Here is a 22,004-nt window from a genome sequence, read left to right on the forward strand (position 1 = left end):
AGACATATTTATTTTATCTGCATATTCTTGTCTATCATTGGAAAAAAAATGTTGCCAGTAATGTACAACACATATGATTATTTTTAAGGGAAGGGAAGATTTGTTTTCTTCTATAGAATGAATATTACAGAGTATATATAAGTGTGTAATAATATTTGGACTAAGGCTAGGTTTTTTTTTTCCACTTTTTTTATCCTTTTGCAATTTTTGGGCTTTTTAAAAAACGACTTTGGCGTTTTTTCAGGAAAATCTTGGCATTTTCCTCCCATAGAAGTCTATGCGAGTGAAAAAACGCCAAGAAAAACGCCATGTGGGTTTTAACCTTGCCATTTTTGCAGGCGGTTTTTATTCTTTTTTGGACTTTAGCGATCCAAAAAAGTGATGGAGATACCTTTTTTATAAAAATTTCATAGGGTAACATAAAAAAATAAAATAAAAAAAAGATACAGTAGTGATGGAAAAAATTGTATTTAACGAAATTTTTCTTTTTTATAACAACATTTTTATTAATTTTTAAACAGGGATCAATTTATTTGTGTGGGCAGGGCACTAAAAATGTAGCCGACAATAATAAAAATATATCTATAGATAGCTGTATAAATTGTATACTGCCCAAAGGGGCTATAGGAGCAGGGAGTCCTGTCAATATGGTGACAGGATTCCCGGCTCCTGTATAGTATACACGGGTACACTCTGCCCCCCTGTATATACATAACTACTCACCTCCTAACACTCCGTGGACCGGGCGCTCCGTGGACCGGGCGCTCAGCATCCGACCCACAGAGTGTTACCTGAAGACAGTGAGAAAACTGCCACAGGGGACAAGTTTCCCCACACCAGGGAAAACGCCAGAAAAAATGCCAAAGCGCAGGAAAAAGCTGTGGCAGTTTTCTGGTGTTTTTTTAGGTGTCAAAAAAAAAAAAGTGGAAACCTAGCTTAAATTAGTTAAAATATATTGTTAAATAAAATAAATATTTTCATAACTTTCTTAATATATACAAAGCAGATTAAAAAAACATGTAGCTGCATGAGCAGCATATAGATGAATTAAAGGCTTGTTCACACAATGGACATTCATAACTAACAAGAAAATAGATGTTTAATGTCCGATTTCTTGCGGCCCCCTTGCTGGGACCCCCAGTTTTTTCCTGGTTATTTTGGCACATTGGGGGAGATTTATCAAAACCTGTCCAGAGGGAAAGTTGCTGAGTTGCCCATAGCAACCAATCAGATCGCTGCTTTCATTTTTCAGAGGCCTTTTTCAGAAATGAAAGAAGCGATCTGATTGGTTGCTATGGGTAACTCAGCAACTTTTCCTCTGGACAGGTTTTGATAAATCTCCTCCATAGTGTCTGAGACATGTCTGAGACTGTGTGTGAAAGTGTGCACCAGGAAAATCCGAATAAGGCTGGGTTCACACCAAGTTTTGTTAAATACGGTTCCCGTATACGGCTGGGAGGAGGGGGGGCGGGGCTTAATCACGGCGCCTGCACTCAGCCGTATTCGGGAACCGTATTTAATGTATGTCTAAGAGCCGACCGGAGTGAACCGCAGCCTCAACTCGGCTTCGTTTTTGGCCGTATGCGGTTTCCCGACCGCAGGCAAAAACGTTGTCGACCGCGTTTTTGCCTACGGTCGGGAAACCGCACATGGCCGAAAACGAAGTCGAGGCTGCGGTTCACTCCGGTCGGCTCATAGACATACATTAAATACGGTTCCCGAATACGGCTGAGTGCGGGCACCGCGATTAAGCCCCGCCCCCCTCCTTCCAGCCGTATACGGGAACCATATTTAACAAAATGTGGTGTGAACCCAGCCTAACCCGACATTGCATTGTGAAAAGCCAAAAAAGGTGTGTGGTCTGTTGTGAAGGGGGCGTGGCCAGACAAACAAAATAAAGGGTGTGGTTACACAACCCGAGTTATTTACTATTGAATTCACAGAAAATTCTGTGAATAAATGGCTGGAAATGTATAAATGGCTGGAAATCCTAATAAAAACAACAGGGTCACCACATTAGTATGTCCCCTATTATGTCACTATATCTTGTGCCAACAAATAGAAACTAGTAGCACAGAAAAAATACTACTGGTATAAAGCACTTATACCCCTCTATTCCCAGGGATGAATAACTCTTATATATCAGTAGTATTACTAGTTTCTATGTGTTGGCATTAGCATAGTTACATACTAATGCTTAGAGCACAGTGATCCTGTTGTTTTTGATTGTTGTGTAACAGCAACCCCTGCTGCCAAATCTTCATTTAAAAAAAAAAAAAAAAATTTTGAGGGGGGGGGGGGGGGGGGGGGTTATGTTATATTTGGTTTAATCCTAGGGTTTTATATTCCTAGACATTCTCATGCAAGCCCTTGTTTAGAGGATAGAACAAAAAAAGACCATCCTGTTATAGGTGACAGGTAGGTCAATTTCATTGAATCTATTGTTTAACAACACAAGTTAATGAGATTTTCCGTGCAGAATGTAATATCTTTCTATTTAGATTTGTTCTGTTACTGAAAATGTAACAGGGTTACTGAGCAAAATGATAGGAGAAGCGCAGTGTTCTTAATGAGGCCATTAATAACCCCAGGTGTACAGTGAACCTCCTAATTGTATCTGTTCTCTCATTATAACAAGGCCCCTGTATTTATCTCATCATCATTGGTTTAACTTCATCATAAAGGGGATAATTAGCCAATCTCATGAGTATACAGGGATAGGAGAAGTCTAGTCTATGTATCCTCTGCTTTATACTTCAAGGACAACATACATTGCAAAGGAAGTGAATGAGCATCAAGCTGCAGTGGCTTTAATTTCTCTATATACATCAATGGCCAGACTGTATTTAACCCCTTGCCTAATGAAAGTTTAATTTGCCATTATTTTTACTAGATTTTTCAACCGTTTTCACATGTGGGCGAGAGATATTGTTTACTGCACATCCAGGTCCCAGAATTAGGTTTAGTTTTATGAAAATAAATTAATTTGTTTATTCCTGAGAAGAGACATTTAGGAGAAGATGTGATCAACTTCTTTAGATCGATAAATGGACTGTACCAAAAATATGAGGGAAAACTGTTTCAAGAAGGAAACGACAAGGAAGGGGGCATTCCCTCCTCCTGGAGAAAATGGTTTAGTTTCTGAGGGTGACAATACTTCTTTATCATAAGAACTGTAAATTTATGGAAAAATCTACCTCAGGAACTGCTCACAGCAAAAGCAATTGAGAGCTTCAAAACAGGCTTTACAAATTCTTAGAACGCAATAACATTAATGCATATGTACAAATATAGAATTAAGTGCTTTCTTAGTGTCTATTTGCAATATATTACCCCTTTGGTGTCCTGTGTACAGTGACGCTTTCTGCCCCATTGCCATTCAATGCCTCTTTAGTGCTCTTAAAGGTGTACTCTAGCTTTGAAATAATTGATTGTCCACAACCGGAGATTTGCGGAAACTTGACGGAACTTTTACTGAAGATTTAGGCAATAATGAACAGGAACAGTCCATATAACAGAGTCTATTAGAGCTTGACAAGTGGTTGGGACCTCGTGAGTTTATTAAGCTTAGGAAGATAATTGTTGCAGTTATCCACTGGATTTAGGGGTTTAGATTCAGTCCAGTAATCACACTAGCTTTAGCGGGGATTGAGATGTTTAGTTTAGTTTAGGCTGAGGCCGGCAGGTTTCTGGCCTAGCTTGTCTTTGAAAGTTGCACAGATCCGTCCTGCTAGTCCGACATTCACGAGAACAGCAACCCAAGAGAGCGATAATTGGCTACAGCTCCCTTATATGGGCAGTGGCTGGACTTAAGCTCACTGGTCCATACAACTGCCAATCTCCTGTACAGAGAGTTATGGGTAAACATGTGACCCAAGGACCTCCAAAGGTCCTCCAACATACCATAGAGGAATTAACATGGCCACATGACCGAAGGTCCTGCGACTCTAACAAGGTAAGTAGACTAATATACACTATATTAAATATACACATTATTAAATATATACATAATAGCATTATGAAATTAGAGAAGGAGGAGGCGACTAGGGGCTGTCCCACCTGGGGGACCCTACCTGAACGTAGTAACTCTGACTTTGGGGACCACCATACAAGGTACGGTATGCAAGACGGTACAGGGACACCACAGTAGTGTGGCATATTAGGCTCGAGCACCAGGAAGACCAGTGCAGAGGCTCAATACGTCACACTACCCATCAGTCTATCCTTGGTCGAGGAAGCACATCACTGAGGGTGGCGATTAGCTAATCAGCAGTGTGATTCATCGACCACCAGCAACCTGGAAGAAGATGGCACTAGAGGAAAAGAGTCGCAATATCTGACAGCAGTTTCACTGAAACTGAGTAAAAAAACAAATGTAATGTTGGCATTTCATACTTTTGCTTATAACAATAAAAAAATGGAGTAGAGGCACAAGGGACAATTTTTAACAGGACATCATGAAGCTTAAAGCCAGTCCTGGATTCTGTATTATTAACATTAACTGGATTCTGCCTCCAGTTTTATGCTGCCCATACCATGGGCAGCATAAAACAGATGCAACATGCTCAGAGAAATCATGGTTTAAAAATAACATGGGACCCATGTAGCTAGTCGATGGGGCAGTTTACATCAGCTGCTATCTGCCCCACCAGCCGGGTCTGTCCATATACACAGATATTCTGCATCCCATGACTACTTACCAAGATCCCAGCAGTATTTTTAATCTATCATTTCTATGAAATAGCTGATCAAATCATAATGTATCAGCATCTGGCTGCCTGCACCTGTTTTATGCTGCCTACAGTCTGGGTGAGAGGTTCCCTTTGATATTAAAGGGTTTATCCAGAAAATTTTATATATATCAACTGGCTCCAGAAAGTGAAACAGATTTGTAAATTACTTCTATTAAAAAATCTTAATCCTTTTCAGTACTTATGAATTGCTGAAGTTGAGTTGTTTTTTTCTGTCTAAGTGCTCTCTGATGACACGTGTCTCGGGAACTGTCAAGAGTAGAAGCAAATCCCCATAGCAAACATCTTCTACTCTCTGCAGTCCCCGAGACAAGCTGAGATGTCAGCAGAGAGCACTGTTGCCAGACAGAAAAGAACAACTCAACTTCAGCAGCTGATAATTATTGTAAGGATTAAGATTTTTCAATAGAAGTAATTTACATATCTGTTTAACTTTCTGGAGCCAGTTGATATAAAAAAAAGTTTTTTTCCTGGAATACCCCTTTAACTGTAGCTCTTTCAATAAAAGATACTGATAGATACTGACAAATCCCTGTATACGGAAAAATAAAAAAGTTATAGCGGGTCGGAAGAGGACATTTTAAACATTCTAATTTTCGTACAAAGTTATAATTTTTTTTTTAAAGAAGTAAAACAAAATCAAACCTATATAAGTTGCGTATCATTTTAATTGTATGGACCTACAGAATAAATATAAGGTGTAATTTCTACCGAAAAGTGAACTGCGTAGAATTGAAAGCCCCCAAAATTTACAAAATGGTGTATTGTTTTTTTTTTGTTGTTGTTTTTTTTTTTGTTTTCTTGTCACAAATATATATATATATTTTTTTGTTTCGCCATAGATTTTGTGGTGAAATGATTGATTTCATTAAAAAGTAAAATTGGTGGTTCAGAAAACAAGCCCTCATATGGGTCTGTAGGTGGAAAATTGAAAGTTTTATGATTTTTAGAAGGGGAGGAGGAAAAAACAAAAAATGGCCTGGTCCTCAAGGGGCTAAAAGCTACTAAGTACTATGACTTCAATACATAATAAAAACTGACAAAATGCAAGCAATTCTGAATGAGATTTTACCAACCAGAGGATGAATAGAAGTTTTCACCAGAGTCACCTCAACTGAATGGTGTTCTCTAGTATGATGTCATGGATCAGTATGATGTCATGAGCATCAGACCTCCACTCTGCAAGCTTCAACTCTAATTTTCATCTGTCCTTGAGCTAGTGGGTACACTTATGATGACACAAAAGAGGGTTCTGCTTTTCTATATTTTTTATAGTACACCCTAAGAAACAGCAGCACAGAGGACATTACAGAGCAGTATTGAGGCATAACCTGGAAATCAAGCCCTGGGGAGATCAAATCCTCATCATAAATTTGTGTACTCTTTTTGCTGTCTATGTTTGCTTCTGACTACAGTTGCCTGTCTATAGATTTGTATGTTACTGACTACTCAGTGATCTTCTAGTCTCCTTGTAAAGACAAGACAAAATTAAGCAGTTTTTCCTTATGAATTAACGTTTAAGAGGGGGAAGGCCAGATGATACAATTGCAAATTTCTTACAATCGCTTGCACTATTGGCTTATGCTAAATTTATTGAAATGACATTGCTTATTGCTTAGTTTCCTCATTCTTGCAATACCTGACTGGTTACCTGCCTGGTTTTGTTCTGGTCCTTTGTTACTTGTATTGTGAATCCCCTCCCACTGTTGTCCCTTTCTGCACAATGATCAACATGAATCAGTCTGAAGACCACCACGAGGGGAATAAAAATTTCACATAGGACCATCAAGGGTCTTTTTTTTATAGATTTTTTCAGCAAGGTTTGCTAGTGTTCTTTTTCTTTCTTATCACCTCTTTACACTTTTTTTTATTATTGTTTTTGTTTTCCAATATTTCAAGCAAGGTATTTAAAGGGGTATTCCAGGGAAAAAATGTTTTATATATATATATCAACTGGCTCCAGAAAGTTAAACAGATTTGTAAATTACTTCTATTAAAAAATCTTAATCCTTTCAGTACTTATGAGCTTCTGAAGTTAAGGTTGTTCTTTTCTGTCTAAGTAATCTCTGATGACACGTGTCTCGGGAATCACCCAGTTTAGAAGCAAATTCCCATAGCAAACCTCTTCTAAACTGGGTGGTTCCCGAGACACGTGTCATCAGAGATTACTTAGACAGAAAAGAACAACCTAAACTTCAGAAGCTCATAAGTACTGAAAGGATTAAGATTTTTTAATAGAAGTCATTTACAAATCTGTTTAACTTTCTGGAGCCAGTTGATATTTTAAAAAATAGTTTTTTCCTGGATAACCCCTTTAACATTTTTCTTCTTTCTTATCATCTCTCCACACTGGCTATATAGCTGAAGAACATAAGGTTTTTCCAAGCATACTAATAGTAACATCATAAGATTAGTAAGTAGGAAGCAATGCCATCCATAAATGTTTGTCACACATTTGCAATAAGAAAACATCTGGATGATGCCTACGCTATTTAAGATATTGTTTAAGGGACAGATTGTCATGCTTCCTCCTTAAAACCCATTGGCCCACATTTATCATTGTATGTGTAAGTGAAGCATTTTTTACACCCTTTTTTTGTGTGCTGATAATGTGTAGGAGCACAAAATGTATTAAATGTTCACAGAGCATTTGATAAATTTTGTGCAGGTCACATTTTCTGAAATTTCTCTCTTCACATACACCAAAAAGCTATGCCAGGTCTGGGATGGTGTAGTTTTAGACACTTTTCAGTGGCTTTGCGCCTTTTATGCGCCTTTTTACAAAAAGGCGCAGTTCATAAATTTCAGTCCACGGCATACGCTGAATTGAAAAGCGTGTACTGCTACTCCAAAACATCTGGAATGACTAAAATATTCTACCACCAAAAGGCGCAAAATAACACACAGTGCGCCAAAATAGGTGTAAACTCATTGATAAATGTCGGACAATATCTGCAGGATTCCAGCACACCCTATTTGGCAAGTACTGGAGTTCTGACTCTCTAGTCTTTGTATCTATATTTTGATATTATTGTTTTCCATCCTGCTTCTTATTCACAGCAGCCTTCTTGCTTTTAACCCCTTAAGGACTTAAGACATTTTCATTTTTGCCTTTTCGTTTTTACTCCTCTCCTTTTAAAATCCATAACTCTTTTATTTTTCCACTTACATACCTATATGAGTACATAAAATGTACCACAAAACCCCAAAAATATTATTTGTGGGCAGAAAACTGCAATTTAGTTTATTTTTTTTTTTTTGTCCCACACACTAGATCTTAACATGTGATTGTTATGCTTATTAATCATGCCTGTATCCTGGGAATATGGAACACCATATTGTGTGGAAAATGACACACCATATTTCTTGTCATGGGCAAGTCTGTTTCTCTTAAAACAAACCATTTGTGATGGAAGAGGATTTATGAGCCCTTATGATTTCTGATACTGGCATATTCCATGTAACATGGAATGGATTACAGCTTTTAGCATTGAAAAGGGTGTTAACCCCTTAAGGACTGAGCCCTTTTTCACCTTAAGGACTCGGCCATTTTTTGCACATCTGACCACTGTCACTTTAAACATTAATAACTCTGGAATGCTTTTAGTTATCATTCTGATTAGTTTTTTCGTGACATATTCTACTTTAACATAGTGGTAAAATGTTATGGTAACTTGCATCCTTTCTTGGTGAAAAATCCCAAAATTTGATGAAAAATTTGAAAATTCTGCATTTTTCTAACTTTGAAGCTCTCTGCTTGTAAGGAAAATGGATATTCCAAATATTTTTTTTTATTCACATATACAATATGTCTACTTTATGTTTGCATCATAAAATTGACGTGTTTTCACTTTTGGAAGACACCAGAGGGCTTCAAAGTTCAGCAGCAATTTTCCAATTTTTCACAAAATTTTTAAACTCGCTTTTTTTCAGGGACCAGTTCAGGTTTGAAGTGGATTTGAAGGGTCTTCATATTAGAAATACCCCATAAATTACCCCATTATAAAAACTGCACCCCCCCAAAGTATTCAAAATGACATTCAGTCAGCGTTTTAAACCTTTAGGGGTTTCACAGGAATAGCAGCAAAGTAAAGGAGAAAATTCACAATCTTAATTTTTTACACTCGCATGTTCTTGTAGACCCAATTTTTGAATTTTTGCAAGGGGTAAAAAGGAGAAAATTTTTACTGGTATTTGAAACCCAATTTTTCTCGAGTAAGCACATACCTCATATGTCTATGTTAATTGTTCGGCGGGCGCAGTAGAGGGCTCAGAAGGGAAGGAGCGACAAATGGTTTTTGGGGGCATGTCACCTTTAGGAAGCCCCTATGGTGCCAGAACAGCAAAAAAAAAACACATGGCATACCATTTTGGAAACTAGACCCCTCGGGGAACATAACAAGGGGTAAAGTAAACCTTAATACCCCACAGGTGATTCACGACTTTTGCATATGTAAAAAAAAATTAACATTTTTTACCTAAAATGCTTGGTTTCCCAAAAGTTTTACATTTTTAAAAAGGGTAATAGCAGAAAATACCCCCCAAAATTTGAAGCCCAATTTCTCCCGATTCAGAAAACACCCCATATGGGGGTGAAAAGGGCTCTGCTGGCACACTACAGGTCTCAGAAGAGAAGGAGTCACATTTGGCTTTTTGGAAGCAAATTTTGCTCTGGGGGCATGCCGCATTTAGGAAGCCCCTATGGTGCCAGGACAGCAAAAAAAAAAACACATGGCATACCATTTTGGAAACTAGACCCCTTGGGGAACGTAACAAGGGGTTAAGTGAACCTTTATACCCCACAGGGGTTTCACAACTTTTGCATATGTAAAAATAAAAAATAAAATTTTTACCTAAAATGCTTCTTTTCCCAAAAATTTTACATTTTTAAAAAGGGTAAAAGCAGAAAATACCCCCCAAAATTTGTTAGGCAATTTCTCCCGAGTACGGCGATACCCCATATGTGGCCCTAAACTGTTGCCTTGAAATAAGACAGGGCTCCAAAGTGAGAGCGCCATGCGCATTTGAGGCCTAAATTAGGGATTGCATAGGGGTGGACATAGGGGTATTCTACACCAGTGATTCCCAAACAGGGTGCCTCCAGCTGTTGTAAAAGTCCCAGCATGCCTGGACAGTCAGTGGCTGTCTGGTAATACTGGGAGTAGTTGTTTTGCAACAGCTGGAGGCTCCGTTTTGGAAACCGTGGCGTACCAGACGTTTTTCATTTTTATTGGGGAGGGGGCTGTGTAGGGGTATGTGTAAATGTAGTGTTTTTTACTTTTTATTTTATTTTGTGTTAGTGTAGTGTAGTGTTTTTAGGGTACAGTCACACGGGCGGGGGTTCACTGTAGTTTCTCGCTGGCAGTTTGAGCTGCGGCAGAAAATTTGCCGCAGCTCAAACTTGCAGCCCGATACTTACTGTAAACCTCCGCCCATGTGAGTGTACATTCACATGGGGGGGGGGAACATCCAGCTGTTGCAAAACTACAACTCCCAGCATGCGCTGACAGACTGTACATGCTGAGAGTTTTAGTTTTGCAACAGCTGTAGGCACACTGGTTATGTATCACTGAGTTTGTGACCTTACTCAGTGTTTCAAAACCAGTGTGCCTCCAGCTGTTGCAAAACTACAACTCCCAGCATGTACGGTGCATGGTGTAAGGTGACTACTGGGAGTTGTAGTTTGCAACAGCTGGAGGCACACCGGTCGTGAAACACTGAGTTAGGTAAAAAAAAAAAAAAAACTATGAGTTTCACAACCAGCGTACCTTCAGCTGTTGCAAAACTACAACCCTCAGCAGTCACCGACAGCCAATGGGCATGCTGGGAGTTGTAGTTATGCAACCAGCAGATGCACCACTACAACTCCCAGCATGCACTTTAGCTGTTTGTGCAAGCTGGGAGTTGTAGTTATACAACAGCTGAAGGTACACTTTTCCATAGAAAAAATGTGCCTCCAACTGTTGCAAAACCATAAGTCCCAGCATGCCCATAAGGGAATGCTGGGAGTTGTGGTGGTCTGCCTCCTGCTACTGCATAATTACAGCTCCCAGCATGCCCTTTTTGCATGCTGGGAGCTGTTGCTAAGCAACAGCAGGAGGCTGTCACTCACCTCCTGCTGCTGCTCCGTCGCAAGACAGTCCCTCGCCGCGGCCGTCGCTCCTAGGGCCCCGATCCCAACAAGGACGCCGGGGATCGGGGTCCCCAGCACCCAGGGTCTTCTGCCCGCACCCGCTCACGTCCTCCGGAAGAGGGGCGGAGCGGGAGTGACACCCGCAGCAGGTGCCCTGATAGGTCAGCCGGTAATCCGGCCGACAAATCAGGGCGATCGTGAGGTGGCACCAGTGCCACCTCACCCCTGCTGGCTCTGGCTGTTCGGGGTTAATCACATGTTTCGTGTATAGGTAAGTAGTCCTCCCATTCCCCGTATTACTCTGGTTGCCCGTCTTTGAACCCTCTCCGGCTCCACTATATCTTTCTTATACACTGGTGTCCAGTACTGTACACAGTATTCTATGTGTGGTCTGACTAGAGATTTGTACAGCGGTAGAATTATTTCCTTGTCGTGGGCATCTATGTCCCTCTTGACGCATCGCATAATTTTATGTGCCCTGGCAGCAGCTGCCCGACACTGGTCACTAGGAAAATTCACTGTTAATTTTAAACTCCTTTTTCATGTCAGTAGCCCCCAATGTTTTTCCATTTAATACATATTCCAAGCCTGGATTTTTCCTCCCATGTTACTTTTTGTCCCCTTTTTAAATATTGGCACCACATTTGCTATGCGCCAGTCCTAGGGAACATACTCTGTCACTATAGAATCCTTGAATATTAGATATAAGGGTCTGGCTATTACATTACTTAAAGGGAACCCGTCATTAAGTTTTACCATATATAACAAGTGGCAACACGTAATAGAGGTTAATATCATGTGTCCTACCATGTTTGGATGTCTGCTGGTACATCTGTTAATGTGGCAAAAACAACTTCAATAAGTGTCACAAGCAATATGTAAATGAGGCTTAAGTAGTCACCAGGCATGCTCAAGTAGTCACCAGGCATGCGGCCTGCTGAAGAAGTCACCACTCCCCACGCTGTACTCACGCTGATTCAGGCTCTAATCACTCCTATTTAGACATGATTGACAGCCTACCTCTAAGAAATGACATCAGACCCAAACTGAGCTGCTGAATCATACCTAGATAGGTATTGTTTGAGCCTGAATAGGCATGATTACTGCTCTGGTAGCCATGACTACTTTAGCAGCCGCACGCCCGACTGAGCCTCATTTACATACAGCATGTGACCATTTATAAAAGTTGTTTACTTCACATTTATAGATGTACCAGCGGACATCCAGACATGGCAGAACACGTGATATTAACCTCTATTATGTGTTGCCCTTGATTATATAGGGTAAAACTAGTGATTGGTTCCCTTTAACTCCCTTAGAACGCAGAGATGAATGCCATCTGGACCTGGTTATTTGTCTATTTTGATTATTTTTAGGCAGCAATGTACTTCTTCCTGGGTTAGACAGGTGACATGTTTTGGGCAGTTTATTTTATCTCGCTGTATTTCACCTGGCATTACATTTTGCTCTGTGAATACAGTGGAGAAGAAGGTGTTTAATATATTTCTGATCCCTATTCATAACTTCTCCTTCATTACTTTTTAAAGAACCAACACTTTCATTTTTAACCTTTTAACTATTTATATAGTTAAAGAACATTTTGGGGTTAGTTTTATTCTCTTTGGAAATGGCTTTCTGTCTCCACAATTTGTCATTGGTGCCCATGTGTACCATGACCACTGGGTCTACTCCAGCCCTTCCCAGTAATCTGTTAACTTGATCTGCAATGTGCCGAACCTGAGTGCCAAGAAGAAAACACATTGTTTTGCAATCCCAACAGTTGTGACAGATTGCCCTGTCTGCCACCCTAATAATTAAGTCCCCCACTACCAGAGGCAGTTAGAGGCAATGTCTTGATGTAGTGCTGCTAACTCTAAACCTACATGACCTTTATCTACCAACTGGGCAAACATGTTTGCGTGTACCAGATCAGGACTAGCCAACCTGATACTTTCCCCCCTACCCCATTTTCTAACTGTAACCCAGCTAGCTACCTGACTGTCCTGCACCTCCACAACTCTTCTCCCCATCCTCTCTCTGCCCCAGACAGTGTTGATTTATATTCCAGCGACCCCACTGGGATCCCTGTAGGGCATGTGGTTGGGAGTTATTTAACAGGGGCCATATTACAGATGTGCCTTTGATATTGATAATGTTTACTACCTCATTTCATTGTTTTATTATGTTTATATATAACTATAGGTAGATAAATAAATAAACAGATATATAGATACCATTACAGGTACGGCTGTGTTCACATCAGCATTGTGGAGCTTCGATAGGGAGTTCCATTCCAACAGCTGATAACTGGGTTAGGATGGAGGTTGTGACAGTGGGTATATATGGAACCTGACAAGTACCATTTACTTTGAATTTTTTTTTTATGAACCAGTGCCCAAAACTTACAGCATAGTTCAGGTAAAGCAGCACCAATGCATTATAAAGAGGTAGCATTATGTTCCTGTCCCACAAGATCATACCTCTTTTGATGCATGAAAATATCCTGCAAGCCTTAGAAGCAGCTGCTTGACATTGCACACTGTTCTGTAGTCTGTGATCTTCAAGTACACCCAAATCCTTCTAAGTAAGTGCCCAAATTCACTACAATGCTATGAACCTTCTAGAGGGAAGGGGGGGGAGTTTACTCTCACCCAGCCTCTCTGCTGATTGGGAATGGAAGTTTAATCTAGAGAAGAGTGAGATAGAAAAAGGAGTGCTGGACCAGTGCTGGACTATCCCTATGAGATGTTGTGAGAAGTCCAGGATAACTTGGAGCAACATCAGCTCCTACTAAGAATCCAATCCAGAACAACTTATCATAAACTAAGGGCAAGAATGGAGCAAAATAAGGAGGAGTAACTAGTGAATAGTAACAAAAAAGGCTAGGGTTAAGAGGGCTACCTCCTGGAATCTTAGAGACAACGATACCCTTGGTTACCCTGCTTCAACATAAAGCTTTCCTAACTTTGATGTTCAAGCACTGGGACTATATGTTGGATGATCTTACTGAACTGTGAGTTGTTTTCAGTTATCATTGTGTCTGGCTATCCAATTGCATAAGACCAATAGTCAGGATACTTTCACAGGGTGTGCTCGATTTCTCAAAATGTAGGGTGAAAAATTCCTGAAAATGAAATGCAGGTTAAAGGTACTCCTCTGTCCTCATCTCTGGGAGGGGCCATAGCTTACAATGTTTTCTTAACAAGTTTGTACCTTAAAGGTGTATTTCCATCTGGCACTGAGGGCTCCCTTAGGTCTGTTGGAAGCTGCCAGTGGTGGTTGGAAGGGTTAAAAAGCCAAATGGGCGGTTTTACACAGTTTGCAAAACTTCCATTAAGTTTATGTTGAGTTGCGTAAACAGTCTAGCTCTCTAGATCATTCGCAGGAGCCACAAACAGACCTAGAGGGAACCCTCAAGATAGGTGTGGACCCAGAGGTAGGACCCGCATCTATGTGACATATGTGGCATTTACTGTGCAAATACTAAAAATGTCCCAAATGGGAACACATTTTTTATTCTTGTATCAGGTGTTGAAAGCTGGACCTCTCTTTATAAATATAAGTTGCCTCTCCTATGGCATTTGTTGAAAGCAACCATTTCTTGCAACTATCACATGATAACCCCAGGTTTACAATCATTTTCTGGTTTACGTGTAAATCAGCTCCCAGGCAAATATGAGACAATGAGACAGCAAAGGGGGTAGGGACTTATACACAGTTTTAACCCCTTAAGGACGGGCCATTTTTCATTTTTGCACTTTCGTTTTTTTCCTCCTCACATTCTAAGAATCATAATGCTTTCAATTTTCCAGACCCTTATAAGGTTCTTTTTTTCTTTTTGTTTGCGCCACAAATTTTATTTTACCACAAAGAGTAAATCCAGCTCACCCCTCTTGTGTCTGCCGGCCGTGGCACGGACTCAGCCCGGACACTGCTGATTTAAATCCAGAGAAACAAGAAACGATGTCCAGCGCAGCCAAATGCTCGAATACTTGGTGTTTTATTTCAGACAAAACGACATACAGGAAGATAGCAGTGACGCGTTTCGATCGGCTAGGCGATCTTAATCATACTGATACGTCTATCTGGATGTTGGAGATCCTATATAGGGGAGGTGTCACATGCCCAGGTGTATCTTGAGTAGATACACCTGTGCACCAGACACTCCCCCAGACAGGAGAGAAATACCTTTACCAAAAGAAATGATAATGCATAAACACAGGACATATTTAAACATAGTACATTATATCCCTTTGGCAAATCCCAATGTACAGTAATAATCATAAAATTACATACGTAACAGAAAAATAAGTGTAATTATAAAATCTATTGCAAATGTATAAAAGTTAAATACATGTACATGCGTAGTGAACAATAAAGGAAAAACAAACCAATACATAATGGTAAGATTGATGTAGTATGAAGATGGTATGCTTATCCTTCATGTGGTTATATAGACGGTTGCAGACTCTATTATAGTAACAAAAAATGATACCTCCTACATACATATGTGTGAGTGCGTCCTCCCTCATGAAGTGTAAATATATTATCATTTTTATCTTTAATTTCATCTCTATTTGTTATTTTTGTGTCTTTATATAGAGGACTGAATATATGTGAGGTACTATCGAACTCTACAGGACTGCGAAATAAGGTCTCATTAATAATGAGACTAGTGTACTTTAGTCGTGCGCGTGGAAAGTATTTCAATAATGTAGGATCACATTCTGTCTTTTATTAAGGCCCATAGGATGTCTACTCTCAAGGCGCATGATCCAGTACATTTCTCTATCTAGAAGCTTTTGTCTATGGTCGCCTCCTCTTACTGGAGCCATAACTCTCTCAATGCCCTGGAGCATGGGGGAGTCATGGCTGCCACCATGTTTTTCTGCGCAGTGCTGACTAACCATGGAGACGTGTCGGGAGCTAAAATGCTTGACATCTGATAAATGCTTCCTAATTCTGACTTTCAGGGGACAGGTAGTACACCCCACATATTGCATATTGCACTCCCAACAAGTTACCAAGTACACCACATAAGATGTGTTACAGTTTATATACTGTTTAATTACATGTGTTTCGTTTCTTACAGTGGAAGTGAATTCTTTCGATACATGCATGATGTTACAACATATACACCTATTGTGGCCGCACTTGTATGAACCAGTGGTACTCAACCACTTAACTGGTTTTGAGTTACTAGAGGAAAAGAGGCTTGGAGACACCATCTGCCCTATGGTTGGCGCTTTTCTAGGGCTACATCTGTAACTTCCACTCAGCGCAGATCTGTACATGGGATCACTGCTGATAATCGGCATATATTTATCAATGATTTTTGTGATTTCCCTGTACTGTGCACTGTACTGAGTGACAAAGGTGACAGGCAATTGTTCTTTCTTCATCTTAGTTTTGTTGTCTAACAAAAGATCAGATCTATTTTTAGCTTTCGCCACATTGATGGCATGTGTTACATGCCATTTTTTATATCCTCGTGTCAGTAATCGTGCCCAGACAGCATTGGCTTCTATTTCAAAATCTGCATCCAGTGTGCAGTTACATCTAGCTCGCACCATCTCTCCTAAGGGCAAATTCTTCGCCACGTGGGGGGGGGATGGCACGAAGCTGCATGCAAGACGGTGTTGGCAGTACTGGGTTTGCGAAAACAACGTGTGATTATTTTGCCTGCTGAATTTTATTTTGAAATTACATCAATCATTTCACCACAAAATCTATGGCAAAACCGGAAAAAAAATATTTATTTAGTCTGTAGGTCCATAAGGTTATAAGGATACCTAATTTATATAGGTTTCTATTTTATTTTACTACTTTAAAAAAATTATAATGACATGCACCAAAATTGGAATGTTTAAAATTGTCATCTTCTGACCTCTATTACTTTTTTATTTTTCTGCATACCGAGCTGTATGAAGGCTCATTTTTTGCACTGTGATCTGAAGTTTGTATCGGTACCATTTTTGTTTTGTTGGGACTTTTTGATCACTTTTTACTAGTTTTTTAGAGTATACAAAATTACCAAAAATACGGAAATTTGGACTTATATTTTTATAGTTCGGACATTTACGCATGCGTCGATACACCATATGTTCATATTAATTTGGGAAAAGGGGGTGATTTAAACTTTTAGTATGGAAGGGGTTAATTCAAATTTATAAATTTTTTTAAAATATTTTTTCTGCAACATTTTTTAGTCCCCATAGGGGACTATTACATGTAGTCTTCTGATTGCATACACTGTTCAATGCTATGCCATAGCATATCATTGATCAGTGTTATCGGCACTCTGCTGCTCCATGGTGCAGCAGATCGCCAATTGGACAGAGAGGAGGCAGGAAGGGACCCTCCTCTCATTCTCTCAGCTGTCCGGGACGCCGCAATTTCACCACGGTGGTCCCGAGCAGCCCAAATGAGCTGTCGGGAACAGTTTACTTTCAAATATAGATGCTGCCATCAACTTTGATCGCCGCCTCTAAGGGTTTAATGCTGGGCATCACCACGATCGGTGATGTCCGGCATTAGACATGGGTCCTAGCGACTGATAGCACAGTACATGTACTCCCTTGGTACGAGCAGCTGTGGCCATTCTGGAGAGAGACATAGATAGACAGACAGGGTGTGTGAGCAGTAGGAGCCAGAGATACTGCAGTATTTACCCAAAAGCCTTATCAATCATAAAACAGTAACCTCCACAACTGGCTGAACAGTGAGCACAATCCCAAGGCTATAAAATTTTACAGGACAGACTTCATCTGTGGGCTGATATCAGGGACCTCCTTTCCATCCCACGATTCCGAGCCAGTATTTTTGAAGGCCCATTAAAATATCTGTACAGCTACTGAGCAAAGCTGTGGGCTGATTGTAGACTTCCTTTGTTGTCCTTCTTGCAGAAGCCTCAAAGTAGATCACAAATCCCAGCAAGCCTTATTTCAGACACATACAAATATGTCTATAAAAGCGCACCTATATAACCTGCATTAGCCCTGTTCAGCACTAGTACATCTGTATTCTTGATTTAATCAAACACACGTTGTATTTACCTGCTTGTAAGCTAACAGCACTATAAAAGCACCTCCATATAACACACATTAGGGCTGTAAAGCGTTATTCCAGACACATACAAAAATATCTATAAAAGCACCTATATATATCCTGCATTAGCCCTTTTAAGCACTAGCACTTCTGTATTCTTGGTTTAATCAAACATATGTTGTATTTACCTGCTTGTAAGCTAACAGTGCTATGAAAGCTCCTCCATATAATGTACATTAGCCCTGTAAAGTGCCAGTACGTTCACATTCTTGGTTTACACACATTGGCCCTTATTTACTGAGAGTGGAGTGTAGGTTTCTTTGTGGGTTTTAATTCCCTACAATTTATTTTCCACGGTATTTACTAAGGTTTCCCTACATTTTCCACTTTCCCTACACTTTGCTTTTTTTACACATGCTCTAATCTGTAGGGTATTCCTCAGCTCAAATATTCCACATTTTATTTGGAAACCTTAGTAAATATGTTGGGCTTTTGTGAAAATGTCAGGAACACGCCCCTTTTCGGCGATCACGCCCCCTTTTCCCAGTGGTCACACCCCTTTTTCGTTTTCTTAGCAAAATGAAGAGTTAGTCGGGTTTTTTCAATTCTAGCGCAAATTCTGCCGCAAATTCTGGCACAGACAGAATTTCTGGCGCAATGCAACAGAATCTGGTGCACAACCCGACAAAACATGTCGGGTTTGCAATAGTAAATGAGGGCCATTGTATTAAAATACTTAAAGCAGTAGAGGAAAGACAGGGTGGCACTACTGGATGTCATGTACCCATATTAAGCAAAAATCAAACCTAGACACAGTCACTAGTGGGAATGATGCTTGAGTGGGCGCATGATGCAGGAATAAAAAAAAAATCCACAATGAAATCCAGCATACGAGAAATTCATATCGGCACTCTCCTGTTAAAAACATATCCTTTTTTCCACATCTTCATAAAAAGAAGCCAGCCTCTGGTGGGATCGAGAAACTGAAAAAAATGCTTCAGCTGGAGCTTTGCGGGTGGTGGTGGGAGGCAACATGCTCGTTTCGTGGTCTTCTTGCTTCCTCTGGCCTCACCTGTTGTCACATCCAGGTAACCTTTAACTCAAACACCTCTGTGACGTCACCTGATGGGAGGGGTGTGAAAATGCTAATATTCTATGGAAATGTACAAACAATCTAAGAACCTAATACAAGAAGGGGTTATTAACCCCTTAAGGACTCAGGATTTTTCCATTTTTGCACTTTTGTTTTTTCCTCCTCACCTTTTAAAAATCATAACCCTTTCAATTTTTGCACAACCAATTCTACTTTGTAATGATATCAGTCATTTTACCCAAAAATCTACGGCAAAACCCAAAAAAATCATTGTGCGACAATATAGAAAAAAAAACTGCCATTTTGTAAATTTTCGGGGCTTCCGTTTCTATGCAGTGCAGTTTACAGTAAAACTGACACCTTGTCTTTATTTTGTAGGTCCATACGATTAAAATAATACCCTACTTATATAGGTTTGATCTTGTCTTACTCTTGGAAAAAATCTTAACTACATGCACAAAAATTTTAACTGTTACGCCGAGCGCTCCGGGTCCCCGCTCCTCCCCGGAGCGCTCACGGCGTCTCTCTCCCTGCAGCGCCCCGGTCAGTCCCGCTGACTGGGAGCGCTGCACTGACATGGCCGTCGGGGATGCGATTCGCACAGCGGGATGCGCCCGCTCGCGAATCGCATCCCAAGTCACTTACCCGTCCCGGTCCCCTGCTGTCATGTGCTGGCGCGCGCGGCTCCGCTCTCTAGGGCGCGCGCGCGCCAGCTCTCTGAGACTTAAAGGGCCAGTGCACCAATGATTGGTGCCTGGCCCAATTAGCCTAATTAGCTTCCACCTGCTCCCTGGCTATATCACATCACTTCCCCTGCACTCCCTGGCTGGATCTTGTTGCCTTGTGCCAGTGAAAGCGTTTAGTGTTGTCCAAAGCCTGTGTTACCTGAACTCCTGCTATCCATCTTGACTACGAACCTTGCCGCCTGCCCCGACCTTCTGCTACGTCTGACCTTGCCTCTGCCTAGTCCTTCTGTCCCACGCCTTCTCAGCAGTCAGCGAGGTTGAGCCGTTGCTAGTGGATACGACCTGGTTGCTACTGCCGCAGCAAGACCATCCCGCTTCGCGGCGGGCTCTGGTGAACACCAGTAGCCTCTTAGAACCGGTCCGCAGACACGGTCCACGACAATCCCTCGCTGACACAGAGGCTCCACAACCTGTAAGCCGAATCGTGACATTAACATTTACAAATGTCCTCTTCTGACCCCTATAACGGTTTTATTTTTCTGCTTACGGGGATGTATGGGGCTCATTGTTTGCGCCGTGATCTGAAGTTTTCATCAGTACCATTTTTATTTTGATCTGACTTTTTGACCACTTTTTATTCATTTTTTTTATGGTATAAAAAGTGACCAGAAATATGCTATTTTGGACTTAGAATTTTTTTACGCGTACGCCATTGACCGTGCGGTTTAATTGATTATATATTTTTATAGTTTGGACATTTAAACACGTGGCGATACCACATATGTTTATATTTAGTTATTTTTTACAGTTTTTTTTTAAATCGGAAAAGCGGGGTGATTCAAACTTTTATTAGGGAAGGGGTTAAATCATCTTTAACAACTTTTTTTTTTCACCTTTTTTTTGCAATGTAATAGGGGACTATAACATGCAGTTCATTGATTGCAGGCACTGGTCAATGCTATGCCATTGCATTGCACTGGTCAGTGATTGATCGGTGCTTTCGGCGGTCGATTGCTCAAGCCTATATCTCTTGGAGCATCAATCGCCGATTGGACGCCGAGAAGGAAGGTAGAGACCCTCCTCGTGTGTCCTCAGCTGATCGGAATAACGCGGTTTCACCGCGGTGGTCCCGATCAGCCCAACTGAGCTGCCGGGATGTATTTTTTTTACATTTTAGACGCGGCGATCAACTTTGATCGCCATGTCTAAGGGGTTAATAGCAGACATCACCGCGATCGGTGATGTCCGGTATTAGCTACGGGTCCGGCTACGGTTAGCTGCCTGGATGACCTCATATGACCCCGCGTTATATCGCGGGAGCGGGTTCTTAAGAGGTTAAAAACATAAGTCACAGGTATGTTCTGTATAGGGACTTCATGCTCTCGGAAGGCAAAAATTTTTAGTATTATGGAAACACAGTTAGTTCATTTTACGGTCGTTCAGACTGAGAACACATTGTATTCACCTGCTTGTAAGCTAACAGTGCTATAAATGTACCTATAATGCATGAACCCTGTATTAACGGCTAGTAGGTCCGTATTCATGGTTAAATCAAACGAACATTGTATTTACCTGCATGTAAATTAAAACCACCTCCATGATGTTCATTAGCCCTGTAAATTGCCAATACATCTGTATTCTTGGTTTAATCAAACACACATTGTATTTACCTGCTTGTAAACTAACAGTGCAATAATATTGCCTCTGTATAACACATATAAGCCCTGCAAAGCACTAGTACATCTGTATTCTTGGTTGATTTGAACACACGTTGCATTTACCTGGTTGTAAGGTAACAACGCAGCTCAAAGTGTTAAAAATTAAAGTTGACTTGGTTGATTAGGATAGTGAAAAATCACCCCAAAAAGTTCAAACTTACCTAAAAAAAATCTGATAAAGGAATTGCGTGACAAGGCAGCGGACAGAAAACCCCAGCCATCTCCTCCCCCAGTAAGAACTTTGGTGACAGTACCAGCATCAGTATAGGTAGTGGCAACAGCATCCAGGTGTAGTAGTAGCAGTAGTAGCGTCAGACGTTCAAAGTTCTCACTGTCTGCCAGAGGTTGTGAGGTTTCAAAGGATAGTATGGCCCTTGTGAATTGGTTGACTCATTTGATGTCTTCTCAGGATGAATAAGAAGAGTCAGGTGATATGACAGTGAGCCAGTGGATACCACATTGTTACATGGCTCAGGGGAAATGTCTGTTATCCCATTTCTATGTTTGCTTGCCCCCCTACTGCTGCCCAGAAGGATAGCACTAGGCATAAGGAGGAGTTGCGTCAGTTAGCTTTTG

The 22,004-nt window shown here is 40.7% G+C and overlaps 1 protein-coding gene across 2 annotated transcripts in view; it reads left to right on the forward strand.

Moving 5' to 3' along the window:
• Positions 1 to 2,350: 2,350 nt before the first annotated feature.
• Positions 2,351 to 22,004, forward strand: part of LINGO3 (leucine rich repeat and Ig domain containing 3) — a 105,929-nt gene continuing 86,275 nt past the window's right edge. For both annotated transcript variants that reach the window (XM_056574037.1, XM_056574001.1), the window contains exon 1: positions 2,351 to 2,418. The gene's annotated coding sequence lies outside the window, so the exon portion shown is untranslated. The remainder of the gene's footprint in view (positions 2,419 to 22,004) is intronic.

This window comes from Hyla sarda, chromosome 1 (genome assembly GCF_029499605.1).
Source record: "Hyla sarda isolate aHylSar1 chromosome 1, aHylSar1.hap1, whole genome shotgun sequence".
Taxonomy (NCBI): Eukaryota; Metazoa; Chordata; class Amphibia; order Anura; family Hylidae; genus Hyla; species Hyla sarda.